Here is a 16,725-nt window from a genome sequence, read left to right as displayed (position 1 = left end):
AGGGGGAGCCAGCCAATGAAGACTGTGGGAAGTGAAATGCCTCTTAGGGATGGAAGGTTGACTCTCAGAGAAGAGGGGGGGGGCGACATGGATAGAACGGACAGCTGAGGAAAGCCAGGTGGGGAGTTTGAGCATAAGAACAGCCCTGCTGGATCAGGCCCAAGGCCCCATCTAGTCCAGCATCCTGTTTCACACAGTGGCCCACCAGATGACACTGAGAGCCACAGGCAGGAGTTGAGGGCATGCCCTCTTTCCTGCTATTATTCCCCTGCAACTGGGACTCAGAGGCATCCTGACTTTGAGACTAGAGGTGGCCCACAGCCCTCCGACTAGTAGCCATCAATAGACCTCTCCTCCATAAAGTTGTCCAAACCCCTCTTAAAGCCATCCAGGTTGTTGGCTATCACCACATCTTGTGGCAGAGAATTCGCGTTGTGTGAAAAAGTCCATCCGTTTGTTGGTCCTAGATTTCCCGGCTTTCCCGATTTTCAATTTCATGAGATGACCCCTGGTTCTAGTGTTATGTGAGAGGGAGAAGAATTTCTCTCTCTCCACTTTCTCCACACCATGCATGATTTTATAGACCTCTCTCATGTCTCCCCGCAGTCGTCTTTTTTCCAAACTAAAAAGTCCCAGGTATTGTAGTCTTGCCTCATAAGAAAGGTGCTCTAGGCCCCTGATCATCTTGGTTGCCCTCTTCTGCATCTTTTCCAGTTCAACTATGTCCTTGAGCAAAGTGGGGCAGACGCAGTTTGGGGGCTGGCTGCTGAGTAAGCCTGCCCAGGATTGCTGCAGCCTTTCCTCCCCACTCCTCCTCTCCTATCTGTCAGGCAGACTCTCCCTCATATTTCTTCAGAATTACCTCACACTTCTCTCCGTTGACAGTCTCCTGCTGCCCACCCCCCACTCTCAGAATTCTGACAGGAAAACGGCACTAGATTTCTGCAAGAAGGAAGTCCCTTTGACCTCAGTGAAGTCGGCCACTTGAATTATACCGATTTCATTTAAACAACAACAACACTGAGGTAATCTCAGTAAAATTTAGCCTACTTACTGCCTATTTATCCCACAGTTCGTGAGTCGCTAACATTGTGTATACTCCTGTCACAGGCGTAGGGTCCATTGGACAAAAGAGGGCAAATGTCCCTGGGCCAGAAGGGTCAGGGGCCCCACAAGTAGAGGCTGCCTGCCTCTGGGCGGGCCTCCCAGTGATCTGGGGACAGGGGCTGCCCCACTACAGCCACTGCTGCCCCACTGTGGCCACTGTTGCCCGCCACCCTGCCGATATTTCTCACATTAGGGCTGAACAATTAGAGCCCGGGGAATGTGCACATGCATCCAGTCCCTTTCTCTTCTGCAGTGGCGGGAAGGGAGTGGGGCTGCCAGACTCTTTATGGTGCGACTCTTTTTGTCTGGAAGACACAACGCGGCGCCTCCACTGGCAATTGCGCGGGGCTTGGGAAGGGCTGTGTTTCCCTCCTCTTTTCTCAATGGAAGTGCTGTTTTGGAAAGCACCCTTGGATCTACCATCTCTGGACATCGCAGCGGAGAGGAGGAAGAGGCAAGCAGGTTGCCCCGCCCCTTTGTGTCTGTCATGTTCAGGGGGCGCGGCTTGAGGCACTGGAGCGCGAGCACAATAGGGGCCCCCTCCCTGCTCTTCTATCTATCTATCTATCTATCTATCTATCTATCTATCTATCTATCTTTTATTCGATTTCCATACCCCCTGCCAAAATTGGCTCAGGGTGGTTTACACAGAGAAACAACAAATAAATAAGATGGCTCCCTGTCCCCAAAGGGCTCACAGTCTAAAAAGAAACATAAGATAGACACCAGTAACAGTGCAGTCACTGGAGGTCCTGTGCTGGGGGTGGAGAGGGCCAGTTACTCTCCCCCTGCTAGATAAAGAGAATCACCACGTTAAAAAGGTGCCTCTTTGTCAAGTTAGCAGGGGTCTTTGTCCCCAGATCCCAGGGAAGCTCGCCACGCCCCTGATCTCCTGTCAAGTCTCTAGGTGGGGTTGTGTTGTTGTCCTGCCTGTAGAATCTTGCAAGCTGTCTGGAGTGTCCTGCCTGCATAAGAACGGAGGTGTTACAGTGGATTCATGTCCAGTGTTGTGTGGCCCGCTGATTTAACAGTGGTGACAAGGATGGGATCCCCACACTGTGGCAGTACTTCTGTATCTGTACTGAAAATATCCCCAAAGTGTGAGTAAACTTCTGTTGGTTGTTAAAGGTCCAGCCAGAGGCGGCCTTCCCCAGGACTAGTCCTGCGCCTTTTGCAGACGGGACACTGCAGACAGCTTGCTAGGTGGTCCTACAGGCAGAACCACCACACAGGTCCCCTAGGAAAAGGGTTACCAACCAGAGGTCCTCCGGATGTTGCTGAACTACAACTCCCACCATGCCCAGCTACAAAACTGTGGCTGCAGATTGTGGGAGTTGTAGTTCATCAACATCTGGAGTACCACTGGTTATGAGGCAGTGTTCCCTCTAACAGGGATTCCCAGTTGATGACTACAACTCCCAGCATCCCCAGCTGCAAAAGCCTTTGCTTGGGGATTATGGGAGTTGTATTCAACAACATTTGGGAATCCCTGTTAGAGGGAACACTGTTGGGAGCCCCTGCCCTAGAGGCTTGACAGGACCATGCAGAACAGCTAATTTATCTCTCCTGGCTCCTAGACCTTGGAGTAGGAGAGAGCCCTTTCCCACCTCCATGCAATGCTGTGCTTTTTCCAGTGCTGGGGGAAAGTAGGGAGGGCTATAAGAGTAACAGAACCCTGTAAAGCCACAGCACCACCTTAAAAGGCACACACACCACGCCATCTCACTATTTTGAGATCGGGACGGGAGCCATTTTATGGTTCCTTGGGGGGGGGAGACCCGGGGGGAAATCATGATTTTTGGCCTTTAAAAAAACACTATTGGGGGGCACTGCTGGAGACCTGCGAAGCACAGTAGGCCACTCCCCCCTGCATTTCTAGGGCCTTTTACCTCATTTTGGGAGAAATGCCTGACCTCTGGGGACCTAATGCTCAGATTTCCATAGTACCAATGACTCAGTATTTGCAGTTTCCATATAGTAGCAGAATATGGAACCCCGCAAGTACTGAGGTTCTCCTCGCTCTAACCCCCAGACCTTGGGGCCCTGGTCCGTGGCCTCCAAGGTACAGGGGGCCTTCAAATGCCTGGCAGGCCTCCTACAGCCACCCTGCGCCTGCCTGCTGTACCACAGCTAACCTACGTGCCATTAAAAAAAACACAAAGCCGTCGCATGGCCGAGGGGTGGCTGTGGGGTGGGGGAGGTGAGCTGAGAAGTCGACCTCCTCCCCCCCCCCATGGCGGCAATGGGGGGAGCGACTGCTGGGCACATCCTCTCTGCCCAGCGGCTGCTGTGAACTGCACAGGCATGCCTGTGCAGTTCACAGCAGCCGCTGGGCACAGTGGACGTGCCCAGCGGTTGCTCCCCACATTGCCATCGCCGCTGCTGGCAGTGGGAGGAAGAGGTCAACTACTTGGCTCGCCTCCCCCCACCCACAGCCACACCTTGGCTGCGTGATGGCTTTGTTAAAAAATAAAACAAAACGGCACGTAGGTTGACCGCAGCAGGAGGCCTCCCAAAAGTAGGTTGGTGCCTGGTGGGCAGGGGCTCACGGAAGGGGTCCAGGTACCAAAATCGTCTAGGTGCACCCCTGCCTGTATATAAAATATAATGCAATTCACTGCATTATGGTAAAGTGTGGGATGCATGGAAGGCAAATTGTATGTGAGCAGAATGTGTGATACTGTGCAACATCATTACTGACCACATGGCACATTTGTTAGGTTCCAGTTTCCTGGCTTTGTGGAGCCTGAGCCAAAATTAGATAGCCTTAACTCTGGGTCTCAAACCAGCAGTTACCAAAAATAAAATAGAATCAAATAGTATATTATGGCCCTATAGTTAAAATTCATTATTTTAAAAGGCTTCCATTGTTTAAAGAAGCCTCATTCACTCACTCTACATCAGAACAAGCAGCAGAAGCCAGTGCAGCCAGGTAGGTAAGAGACTTATTAACTACCTTAATTACCTTCATTTCCTTACCTCTGCAAGTATCTAATGTATATCAAAACCCTTGCTCTGCTAATAACATTTGTTGCCATCCCTTTGCTCCCCTAAACTAGTTGTTCTGGAGTCGCTCCTGCCCTGCCCCCTGACCCCAAGCCGCCATTTTATGATTGGCTTCACTCCCCACCTAAGTCACTATTCTGTTCTGGTAACTCTAAAGGCTCGGGTGGGTGGGAATAAGGTAGATTCCTGGGTGCCTTAGGTCTGCCCACATTTGCTCCACTGGATACTGAAAAGCAGGTTCCCTCCATAATTTTGAGACAGACAAGGCCTGGCTCCACCTTAGAACAGGCAAATAGTTCTTTTCCCCACATACCCAGTTTTCTCTTGTGAGTCATGGCTTTCCCACCATCTTTTAGCCCTCTGCCAATATTCCGTCTCTCCTTGTCAAAATGGCCGTCAATAGAAACCCTTAATCCACTAATGGCATACTGTAGCCTGAGGCTGTGTAATTGCTGTCTGCCCTTTCCCTCACCTGGTGACTCTGAATGGGAGATGGGACCGAAGCCTAGCCACCCTTCTTTGTTTGTGGCACAGCCTCTGAACAACAGGCCTTTGAAAATTTCCCATGAATGACTTTTGCTGAATGAAATAAAGCGACAGATGATATTACAGCAAGGACACATCAAAGAGAAGCAACTCTCCTCTTGGCCTGCGCATGTCTGCCATCACGAATGTGTCGGGGTCATAAGAACATAAGAACAGCCCTGCTGGATCAGGCCCAAGTCCCATCTAGTCCAGCATCCTGTTTCACACAGTGGCCCACCAGATGCTGCTGGGAGCCTACAGGCAGGAATTGAGGACATGGCTTCCCTCCTGCTGTTACTCCCCTGCAACTGGTACTCAGAGGCATCCTGCCTTTGAGCCTGGAAGTAGCCTATAGCCCTACAACTAGTAGCCACTGATAGACCTCTCCTCCATGAAGTTATCCAAACCCCTCTTAAAGCCATCCAGGTTGTTGGCTGTCACCACATCTTGTGGAAGAGAATTCCACAAGCTGATTATGCGTTGTGTGAAAAACTACTCCAGTTTTTTGGTCCCAGATTTCCTGGCAATCACTTTCATGGGATGATCCCTGGTTCTAGTATTATGTGAGAGGGAGAAGAATTTCTCTCTCTCCACTTTCTCCACACCATGCATGATTTTATAGACCTCTATTACGTCTCCCCGCAGTCGTATTTTTTTCCAAACTAAAAAGCCCCAGGGGTTATAGCCTTGCCTCATAAGAAAGGTGCTCTAGGCCCCTGATCATCTTGGTTGCTCTCTTCTGCACCTTTTCCAGTTCTACAATGTTTTTTTTAATATGTGGTGACCAGAACTGTAAGCAGTACTCCAGGTGTGGCCGCACCATAGTTTTGTATAAGGGCATTATAATATTAGCAGTTTTATTTCCAACCCCCTTCCTAATGATCCCTAGCATGGAACAGGCCTTTTTCATAGCTGCTGCACATTGAGTCAACACTTTCAACGAGCTGTCCACCATGATCCCAAGATCCATTTCCTGGTCAGTCACCGACAGCTCAGATCCCATCAGCATATACTTGAAGTTGGGGTTTTTCGTCCCATATGCATCACTTTATACTTGCCAACACTGAACTTCATTTGCCATTTTGTTGCCCAGTCACCCAGTTTGGAGAGATCCTTTTGGACCTCTTCACAGTCCATTTTGGATTTCACTACCCCAGGGAGTTTGGTATCATCTGCAAATTTGGCCACCTCGCTGCTTACCCCTGCTTCGAGATCATGTATGAATAAATTAAAAAGCACTGGTCCCAGTACAGAACCCTGGGGGACCTCACTTCTTACTTCCCTCCATTATGAAAACTCTCCATTTATACCTACCCTCTGTTTCCTGTCTTTCAGTCAGTAAGCAATCCACACATGTACTTGTCCCCTTATCCCATGACTGCTAAGTTTTCTCAGGAGTATTTGATGAGGAACTTTATTGAAAGCTTTGTGGAAGTCCAAGTATACTATGTCAACTGGATCACCTTGATCCACACACTTGTTGACACTCTCAAAGAACTCTGAAAGGTTTGTGAGGCAAGATTTACCTTTGCAAAAGTCATGCTGGTTCTTTCCCAGCAGGGCCTGTTCTTCTATGTGCTTTACAATGTTATCATTGAGGATGCTTTCCATCAATTTGCCTGGAATTGACCTTAAGCTAACCGGCCTGTAATTTCCCGGATTGCCCCTGGATCCCTTTTTGAAAATCGGTGTTACATTTGCTACTTTCCAGTCCTCCGGTACAGAGCCTGATTGCAGGGATAAGTTATATATTTTAGCAAGGATTTTGGCAATTTAATATCTGAGTTCTTTGAGGACTCTTGGATGGATGCCATCCGGCCCTGGCGATTTGCTAGTTTCAGTTTTTCAAGATAGTTTAGAACATCATCTCTTGTCACTTCTATCTGACTCAGTTCTTTAGCCTCCATCCCCGAAAAGCCTGTTTCAGGAACAGGTATATGCTCAGTATCCTCTGCTGTGAAGATGGATGCAAAGAACTCATTTCTCTGTAACCTCCATATCCTCCTTTATAATCCCTTTCATTGCCTCATTGTCTAATGGTCCAACAGCCTCCCTGAAAGGTTTCCTGTTTCTGATGTATTTAAAGAACTTTTTGTTATTCCCCTTGATACTTTTAGCTAAATGTTCCTCATACTCTCTTTTCGCCACACTTATTGTCACCTTGCAATTTTTTTTGCCTAGGGTCACCTAGGCAACATCATCATGTAATGACACAAAACTATTCAGCCCTTCACAGTGTACTTTTCTCTGGCACCTACCTCTCTAGTCAGGCAGGGAAAGCTGTGACAAGCTTCAATGGAATTATTAGAGAGGACAGCTGGTCTTATGATAGCAAGCATGACTACTTGTCCCTTTAGCTAAGCAGAGTCCACCCTGGTTGCATATGAATGAGAGACTAGAAGTGTGAGCACTGTAAGATATTTCCCTCAGAGGATGGAGCTACTCTGGGAAGAGCAGAAGGTTTCAAGTTCCCTCCCTGGCAGCATCTCCAAGATAGGGCTGAGAGAGATTCCTGCAAGGGCGGAGCCACCATTGGGCGAACGGGTTCAAAGAACCTGGGCCACCGCCCCTCAGGGGCCATGTTTTGCAGCCCCACCCCCCACCCCACTTCTGACATCAGATATGGGGGGCATGATTTTGCTCCCAGACGGGACTACATGGCCCTGTTAGGGAGCAAAATTGACCAGGCAGAAAGAGTTGCTCTGGCAGCACTGCAAACACAGTGCTGGCCGATTGCGCTCCTAAACAGTGCCACATGGCCCCGTTTGGGAGCGAAACCATGCCCCCGCGTCTGATGTCAGATGTGGGGTGTGTGTCTAAATGCTCCCTGCGGCTGATGTCAGATGCAGGGGGTGGGACTAGGGGGGTCACGGTGGAGGCAGCACCCAGGCCACCGCTGGCCTTATTTCGCAACTGGATTCCTGCCTGCAACCTTGGAGAAGCCGCTGCCAGTCTGTGTAGACAATACTGAGCTAGATGGACCCTATGGTCTAATAGAACATCATCCTAAATTATTTTTTAAAAGATTTTGTAAATTGTGGACGATGCAAGTCATTTAATGATACTAGAGAAAGACATGCTGTTCTGGTAGCTCCAGGTCTTAACACTCACATCAATTTCAGAGGATGAATCCAACTGAAGGAAGCCCGGGCGGGTGAGCGGCTGAGGGAGTCAGTCATGTGACTTGCCTCTGGGGGGCCCCCCCAAGGCCGTGGGCCCCCAGACAACTGTCTCCCCTTGCCCTATTATAGTTACGCCCCTGGCAGCTCCCTATGTTCCGATTTAGTTTTAATTAAAGGTGGCTGCTGTCACAGACGACTGAGTGCGGGAGGCTTTAAAAGAAGCAGTGCCCTGTCAAGCCGCAGTGCCATTTTTGAAGTTGCACATGGAATGCTCATAGAGCTCTATGGGGGAAGAGCTAGCAAGGACTACATTTCCCAGTGTTCCTTGTGCAACTTTGAAGATGGTGCTGTGAATCAAGAGGGCTCTGTTTCCCCTAAAGGAGCCTCACCTGTGTTGGGGAAAGTGCAGCTGTGCAATGGGTGTGGTAGGCTCTGCACAGGGCCAGGGGAGCTGAGTGAAGTACTTGGCTTTGGCTTTCCACAGACCTAACAAACAATTCGTCAGGGAGCCATACTTAGGATCAGTGCTGGTCTTGAACCCCAAACAGTCTGGGTCCAGGGTATATTAAGGACTGTGAGTTTCCATGGAGTTAAGATTTCCTGTTCCAGGTGTTCTCCTACTTCAATATGAGATAGAAACCAGGGCCAGGCCTTTGTGGTGCTGGCAATGACCTCGTAGGTTATCATTTAGGTGACAACGGAAAACCTTGTTGCCCAGGCCTTTGATGGCATCTGATTGACATCAGCTCTGTGTTTTCTAGCGGGCTGTCTATTTTTTTGCTGATCTGATGGTTTTGTAAGGGTAATGATATTTTAATTGATTGTTTTAATTGTAGATTGGGAGCCACTGTGGAGTTCTGTGCTTGGAAGCAGGAGTTTCCGCCTCCACTTCCTCCTCCTGCCATCAAAGTCCATGGGCTCACAGAGCCCTGTGGTTTTCTTTGGTAGAATACAGGAGGGGTTTACCATTGCCTCTTCCCGCACAGTATGAGATGATGACTTTCAGCATCTTCCTATATCGCTGCTGCCCAATACAGGTGTTTCCCATAGACCAGAAGGGTGCACCAAAGGTTTAACGGAAAAGAGTTTTTTTGAAAATAATTTGAAGTACATAGGAAGCTGCCTTATTATACTGAGTCAGACCATTGGTCCATCTAGCTCAGTATTGTCTACACGGACTGGCAGAGGCTTCTCTAAGGTTGCAAGCAAGAAGAGTCCCTCTCAGCCCAATCTTGGAGATGCCAGGGAAGGAACTTGGAACCTTCTGCATGTAAAAAGGTACGTATTGAACAGATGTTCTGGGTAGGAGTCCCAGGGATAAGAGGCTGCAAAGGAGAACAGGTGGAATTGTTTGTGTAGGGGAAGAACGGCAGTTCAGTCCCCAAATAGCGAAGCAAAAACAGTTTGGTGAGAAAGCAGCAAAGCAAGAAGTCTTGAGACAGTTCTTTAGTATTGAAGAACTACAAGGATTTATTTAAAGAAAACAAATGTGAAAGAGCCTGCAGCTTAACTTCAGCTGGAGCTCATGGCTAAAGAGGGAGACCAAAACCGACAGTTATCTCTGGAGAGACAAAATGGAGACTAACACTGGAAGAACAAAGAGGGGAGGAGCCCAGCAGTTTTATCCATGACCCTAACCCACCCTCCCTGGTCACTATGAGACATTGCAGCTGAGTGCTGTTGCTGCCAGGATCGTAGCTCCAAGAGTTTGAAGGATCAGGAGACTTTTGCATGCAGGTTATGGAGCTAAAGGAGTGAATTCTGTGGGCAGGGAGGGCTTTGAAGGTGAGGAGTGTATGCTGAGTCTGGGTAGGGAAAGACAGAAATTGATAAAATAAACACATTTGAGAACCTGAAGGCAGGAGGTCTGGCGATGACTGCACATCTTCATAACCTGTATGTAGACAACCAGCTCACTGCAAACTAAGCTATCTGCATGTTACATGACATCCTTAGCAAAAACTGGGAAGCACAGACAGGTCAAAACCAAACTGTACACATTTAAGTCATTTCCTTACCACTGATTTCTCCTTTGTGTGCACTGTGTCTGTAAACTACTGCAAAGGAGATGCCGTCTGATCTCTCGGCTCAAAATGGAGCCTTTGAGGGTGAGGCCCGCTGATAATATAGCACAATTTCCTGGAAACGGAGCAAGGCACAGACTCCTAGGAACAACTTGCAGGGGCTGAGCTTGCAGATAAGAACCCGGGGGTGGGGGGGATCAGAATGAAAGAAAATAATAGAAAAGAAAGAAAAATAAATGAAAAACTGATGCAGGGCAACCAAGAGCCCACATAATAGTAGATAATCAGGCGTAGGGCCAGTTTCAACATTGCCTCCTTTTTCCCAATCGTTTTCCCAATCTTGCAACGCTGAGGCATGGCTCCGTGCTGTGGCGACTCATGAGGAGACCCCCCAACCGGGAGGCTACAGCAAGCCTCCTGGCCTCGGGGGTCTCCCCAGAATGCCCCACGCACTTGTGTGGCGGCGTTCTGGAACTTCTGGGGGCCGGGCAGCTCTTGATCTCCACCGCCCCTATTGTTTGGGTGGCCCAGGGCGAGCGAGCTCCCTGCTCGTCTGCGGGGAGAGTGGGCTAAACCCACTCTCCCTGCAGAGCCTGTTTAGGCTCTACACATGGATCGTGTCTAGAGCCTCAGTGTGTGAATAGACTTATTGTGTCTTGTGATACACATTCTGGGGGTGCTTCTTGCCACTGCCTCTTCAGCTTCGGCTGATATACCATCTGTGTCTGTTTATTGAGATAAATGACCTCAGGACAATAGTACATCTGCTGGTCACCTCCAGACTTGACTACTGCAATGCGCTCTATGTGGGGCTGCCTTTGTATGTAGTCCAGAAATTGCAATTGGTCCAGAATGTGGCAGCCAGGTTGGTCTCTGGGTCATCTAGGAGAGACCATATCACTCCTATCTTAAAAGATCTACACTGGTTTCTGATACGTTTCCGGGCAGAATACAAAGTCCTAAACAGCTTGGGGCCCTGGATATTTAAGAGAACGTCTTCTTATCTAAGAACCACACCACCCATTGAGATCATCAAGAGAGGTCCATCTGCAGTTGCCATCGGCTCTTCTGGTGGCTACTCAGGGCTGGGCTTTCTCCATTGCTGCCCCGAGGCTTTGGAACATGCTTCCTGAAGAAATAAGAGCCTCCCCATCTCTTACAACTTTTAAAAAGGCAGTCAAGATGCATTTGTTCACCCAGGCTTTTAATTATATACTGTTTTAAAAGTTTGATAGTTTTTAATAGTGTTATGGTTGTTTTAGATTTTAAATTGTTGTAATGTTTTAACCTTTGTATGTTGTTTTTATTGTTTTGTTGTAAACCGCACTGAGATTTGCATTTTGGCGGGATACAAATATGTTATAAACAAACAAACAAACAAACAAACAAACAAACAAACAAACAAACAAATATGAACACTGTGCCTCTATTCATGCAGCCCAAGATTGCACTCTCCTTCGTAGCAACTGCATCATATTGCTGGCTCATGTTCAGCTAATGGTCCACTAAGACACCTAGATTCTTTTCACATGTATCTCTGCTTGGGCATTTGATTTTTCTTACCTAAATGCAGGACTGCATTTATCAGGAGTACCTTTTTAGTTGATTAAAAGCTTTAAAATCAATTAACTGCTTAATTAACAGCCCTGATTTAGACATCAACTTTTCCATGTTTTCACCGTTCCAGGATTGATACAAAAAGCATATTAATGGAATAACACATACTGACTGGAGAGAGAAACCCCAGCAAACTGGAATGATCCTGAGGCAACAATAACAGGTGGAAGGCATGGTAGGCAATACATATTTGTGAAGGTGCACCAAACCCTGGTCTCTTTTTTACCGTCTTCACTTCAGCATTTCACTTCTCGCAGCCAATGCAGTACATAATTGATAGAGGCATGAAGCATACAATGCAGTACCCTGAACCTTTCTGAACAGCAAATGCTTGTGGGTCACCTGGGGCTTTCCCAGATGGCAGGCTTAATCACAGGATTAGGCGCAGGGGCGTAGCAAGGTTGGAGTGGGCCCAGAGACAAGATTTTAAAATGCCCCCGCCCCCACTGAAGTTCATCTCATGATGTAAAGAAATCTTAAATGAGGCTGAATAGCTGTAACAAAAAGCATCGTGTGTGTGTGTGTGTGTGTGTGTATAAGCGCAGGGGGGTAGCAAGGTTGGAGTGGGCCCAGAGACAAGATTTAAAAATGCCCCCCCACTGAAGTTCATCTCATGATGTAAAGAAATCTTAAATGAGGCTGAATAGCTGTAACAAAAAGCATCGTGTGTGTGTGTGTGTGTATAATATATACATACACACACATACACAGACAAACACACACACACACCTATGTGCCACAATAGAACATCATTCTAATTTAAAAGGTTTTGTAAATTGTGGGCGATGCAAGTCATTTAATGGTACTAGAGAAAGACATGCTGTTCTGGTAGCTCCAGGTCTTAACACATCAATTTTGGAGGATGAATACAACTGAAGGAAGCCTGGGTGGGTGTGCGGCTGGGGGAGTCAGTCATGTGACTTGCCTCTGGGGGCCCCCCAAGGCCGTGGGCCCCCAGACAACTGTCTCCCATTGCCCTATTATAGTTAACCCCCTGAATAGGCGACTAATCATTAGTCGCATAGAAGCCACTTAGAAGCTGTACCTTGAAGCTGAAATAATAACAGTTCTGAGGGTGTTTGCATAGGGATGCTTTGATGCAGCCTCCCCTCCATTCCTTTCAAATTTTTCCCATGGACTGTTCGTACCGCTTGCTCCTGGGCCTTTCTCTGGCCAATGGTTTTCTAGAGTAGGCAGGATGCTGCACCCTACCCCCACCCCCAGCTGCACATGTGTGGTGTGCACCTCTTTTAAAAAAACTTGTTTTTAGGGAGTCTTCCGCAAGATCACTCAGCTGGCAGCATCCGGTCCTGCCCGGCCCCGCCTGCCCTCCTAGCCAGTAGCTGGAGAGGAGAAGGGGAGAGCAAGCCAAGACAGCCAGGTGGGTGCAGAACCACAGAGGCGGGCACATGGATCCTTTTTAATTTTTATTTTATTTTATCCCCCCACTCACTGTGGTCGGTGGTCTTATGGAGGATCACTGACTCAGAAAACACAGTGGTCTTGCTGATGTTCCGCAGGATCACCCAACAATTCTTTTTTTAGATGCAAAGAGACGTGAGTTTGGGGCAGCATAGAAATATGTTGAATAAATAAATAAATAAATAAATAAATAAATAGCTGCTCTATCACTATGGCCGCTGCAGTAGAAAGTGGAACTTTTTAGCACGGGGGTAATTCAGGTTAAGCTCCAATGCGCAGGGAAAAGCTTGAATAGTGTGTGGAGTGCTGTCTGATACCTCGAGGGACTCCAAAGTAAGTAGGACTCCAATGTAAATCCCCCTGAAATGTGAACACACACTCACCACTCCTGGGGAACTTTGAAGTAAATTTGCTGTCTGGGAAATCCCCTGTTGAAATCTCAGTGAACAAAAAGAACAAGGCTGGTCCAAGCATCATTCCTAAAGAAAAATGGGATTGTGTTGTGTTTGACCTGCTAGGGTTTCTCTTTGTCTGGGATCCAAATGCACCATGATGGCATTTGGTGTAAAATTGCATTTTGTTGCCCCTGCAGATGTGGTAAGAAGGGAGTAAAGAAGGATGTGGAAACTAAAATCACATTTCCCACTGGGAATAGGAGTGTGTGAGTGTGTGTATGAATATCTAGCTCAGTATTGTCTACTCTGACAGGCAGTGGCTCTTCAAGATTTCAGGCAGGAGCCTTTCCCGGGCTCACCTGGAGATGACAGAGATTGAAACTGGGACCTTGTGCATGCAAAGCTGATGCAGAAGCTAAGGCCCCATATGCAAACTGTTATTATTATTATTATCTTGTTTACACAGTCCGACAGGTGTTATTGACTGGTTTGTTTTATCCAGACATCGAGTCCTTCCCAAGGACCTGGGATGCTAGAATTTTATTGTCAATTGTTATAGATATCGTCGCAAAATATAGGCTGTTCCCAGTAAGGCTGCTTTTTGTAATTGGCTGATGGTGATTTCTGTGGCCCCCATGGTGTTGAGGTGCCCTTCAAGGTCTTCTGGAACTGCACCCAGGGTGCCAATGACCACTGGGATGATTTTGGTCTTTTTCTGCCACAGCCTTTCAATTTCAATTCGTAGATCTTTGTATTTGGTGATTTTTTTCTATTTCTATTTCTTCTATTCTGCTATTATTATTATTATTATTATTATTATTATTATTATTATTATTATTATTATTTCTTGTTTACACAGTCAGACAAGTGTTATTGACTGGTTTGTTTTATCCAGACATCAAGTCCTTCCCAAGGACCTGGGATGGCTGAATCTTATTATCAGTTGTTATAGATATCGTCGCAGAATATAGGCTGTTCCCATTATTATTATTATTTTGTATTATTATTTTGTATTATAAAAGCTGAAGATGAGAAGCTCCATCTTAAAATAGACCACCATTTTCTCTCACACAGCAGGGAACACTTTTTCTAAGGTGATGTCTGCTACAACAGATGTACACGTAATCTAAGAACAATAAAATAAGATGCTTGCTTTAAAATACTGACTTGCATGATGCGCAACATTAAGTCTCCATAACATTCTGCGCTGGGGCTGCTGAGGACTCTTAAGCAGCCCCAACTTTGCTCTAAACAAGCACTTTGCCCAAGCAGCACTGCCCCCACTTTCGTTGCAATGGGGGGAAATGTAGGAGTACTCCTTGCACAACCTTGTGGAGTGGTGCTGGTTGGATGACCAACGACCCCAGGGTGGGGGAGTGTTACAGAGACGTAACCCTGTGCATCATGGAAGCCACTGTTTTTACCCATATGCAAACTAGTGCAGATCTACTCAGTAAATCAACTAAAACCCATGTGATTAATCAGCTGAGATTTCTTAGAGCGAGAGCCTTTTTTATTGCCAGGGTGTGAAAATGTTTGTTTCCTGCTTTCTGCACCCCAGACTGATATTAACAGCACAATAACAGGTCAGAGGTTTTTTCCTGGTCAGTTGGCAAACCTATGCCTAGGTAAAAGTTCCCAGGCTTAGCCAGGCTATCTTAAGAATCTTCTGATCACCTCAAAGAAGAAACTCCATTTGGATTGTACGAGGACACCAAATCACTCGTTTGCAAACAGTCTGAATACTTAGGAAATGTGTCAGAGTTTGAGGCAGGCTGCAAGAGCAACCCTTTCACCTAAGTGTTCCTGTTCAAGGAAATGACGGCTGGCCCCTCCAGCACATTCTCTGAACATGCTGTCAGAATCATGACTGCTTTAAAATAAAAACAAAAACAAACCCACCCTCCTTTAGCAATAAACTTTCTAATAATTGCTGGGTAATGTGGAAGGCAAAGCAATCGTGGCATTAAGTTTCAGGTGTTTTCCAGTAAGATGTCGTCTAGTCGGCCTGGACAAACATAGTGATGGCACCCCTTATAGGAAGTAAAGGCCTCCTTGACTGTCTCTTGAGAACATTCTTCGGGGTTTTGTATCTGAAATGGAGAAATGGTACTGGACAGAATTTGTATACAAATACTTTCTAGAAGTGACGGTGTCTAGCTGAAACATTGGTGGCTACTTGATCAAAGGGCCATAAGATGTGATCATAGCCACAAGATGTAGCTATGGCCATGGCTATTAGCCATGAATACTAAATGGAGCTTCAACGTACAGTGACAGAATGAATACCAGATCCTGGGATAGAGGATGGTCATCATTTTCTTGCCTTGCTTTTGAGCATCCCAAAAGTTTCTAGCTGGCCATTGTTGGTGCCAGAACACTGTTCTAGACCAGGGATTTCCAACCCTGGGTCCCCAGATGTAGTTGGACTACGACTCTCATCATCCTCTTCACCCATTGTGGCTGAGGATAATGGGAATTGGAGTTCAACAACATCTGGGGACCCAGGGTTGAGAACCCATATTTTAGATGGGACAAATTATAGCAGGAATTGTCCTGCTGTACCTGCGTTCAACATAATGTATGAATAACTGTATGTGTGTACAGATCTGTGTGTGTATGCACTGTACACAGATTACACATGTGTTCAACATGATGTGTGAATAGGGTTATGGTGTTCCCATAATAAGGCTCTCTCTGATATACACGTAACCTCCCCCACTGCTCCGGCAATTTCATAAATGTTCATAAATTTTCAAACTTCATAAATATGTATTTGAGCCAATTCACAGATTATTTTTAAGGTGTCTAATTCAGATGTTTTTACATGAACATCTGAACATTTCAACAAACGTTTGTCCAAACACATGTATCATTTTACACTCACGGAAGCGAGGACTAGCTGCTGCTTCTTCAACATGGTCTCTGTTCTTTACACATCTGAGCTCTGCGCCTGCACAGAGAACATGCCGGAACATTCCAAGCTTCCCTCTCATCTTTTTGTCGGAAACTCTGCCACCTCTCCTTATATGCAGCTATGTGTCTCCTCATCCCCTCAGTCTTTTGTCAACTGCATTCAGTAGACTTCGCTGGATACTCTCAGAGCTTCCTAAGGTTTATTAAAAACACACACACACACATCTATATCTATATTATTTATTTTATTTAGCACATTTTTATACCGCCCTAACCCAAGTTTTCAGGGCAGTGATATAGATATAGATATATCTCTTCTCCTCTTCCTTGTTTTATTCTGTTTCTGTTAGTTATTTTGTGTAGTTCCCACTTTAGTTCTTTTTTGCATTCTTATTTATCCCCCCCCACACACACACACACTTTCCCTCTCCCTGCTCCTGGTTGGGATGGAGAGGATCACCCTGTTGGCTTCCATTATATGGCGAGTAAGACTATCTTTTAGTGTATCCAGTTCACGGTGAAATTGCCTTCCTTGGATGGCCACAGCAAGTATTGTTCTGCCAGGGAGGCCCATGTTGTCGATCCTTGCCT

The 16,725-nt window shown here is 46.7% G+C and overlaps 1 long non-coding RNA gene across 4 annotated transcripts in view; it reads left to right on the top strand.

The window, feature by feature from the left end:
• Positions 1-16,725, top strand: part of LOC128344136 (uncharacterized) — a 44,149-nt gene continuing 27,424 nt past the window's right edge. For 3 of the 4 annotated variants that reach the window (XR_008315691.1, XR_008315694.1, XR_008315693.1), the window contains exons 1-2: positions 9,425-9,545; positions 11,472-11,576. This is a non-coding gene — a long non-coding RNA (uncharacterized LOC128344136). Of the gene's footprint in view, positions 119-9,424; positions 9,546-11,471; positions 11,577-16,725 lie in introns of those variants that run through there. The other variant, XR_008315692.1, reaches the window with a different exon arrangement.

Source organism: Hemicordylus capensis, chromosome 2, assembly GCF_027244095.1.
Source record: "Hemicordylus capensis ecotype Gifberg chromosome 2, rHemCap1.1.pri, whole genome shotgun sequence".
Classification (NCBI taxonomy): domain Eukaryota; kingdom Metazoa; phylum Chordata; class Lepidosauria; order Squamata; family Cordylidae; genus Hemicordylus; species Hemicordylus capensis.
The sequence above is the reverse complement of the archived record's forward strand: the minus strand, read 5'-3'. Positions and strand labels throughout refer to the sequence as shown.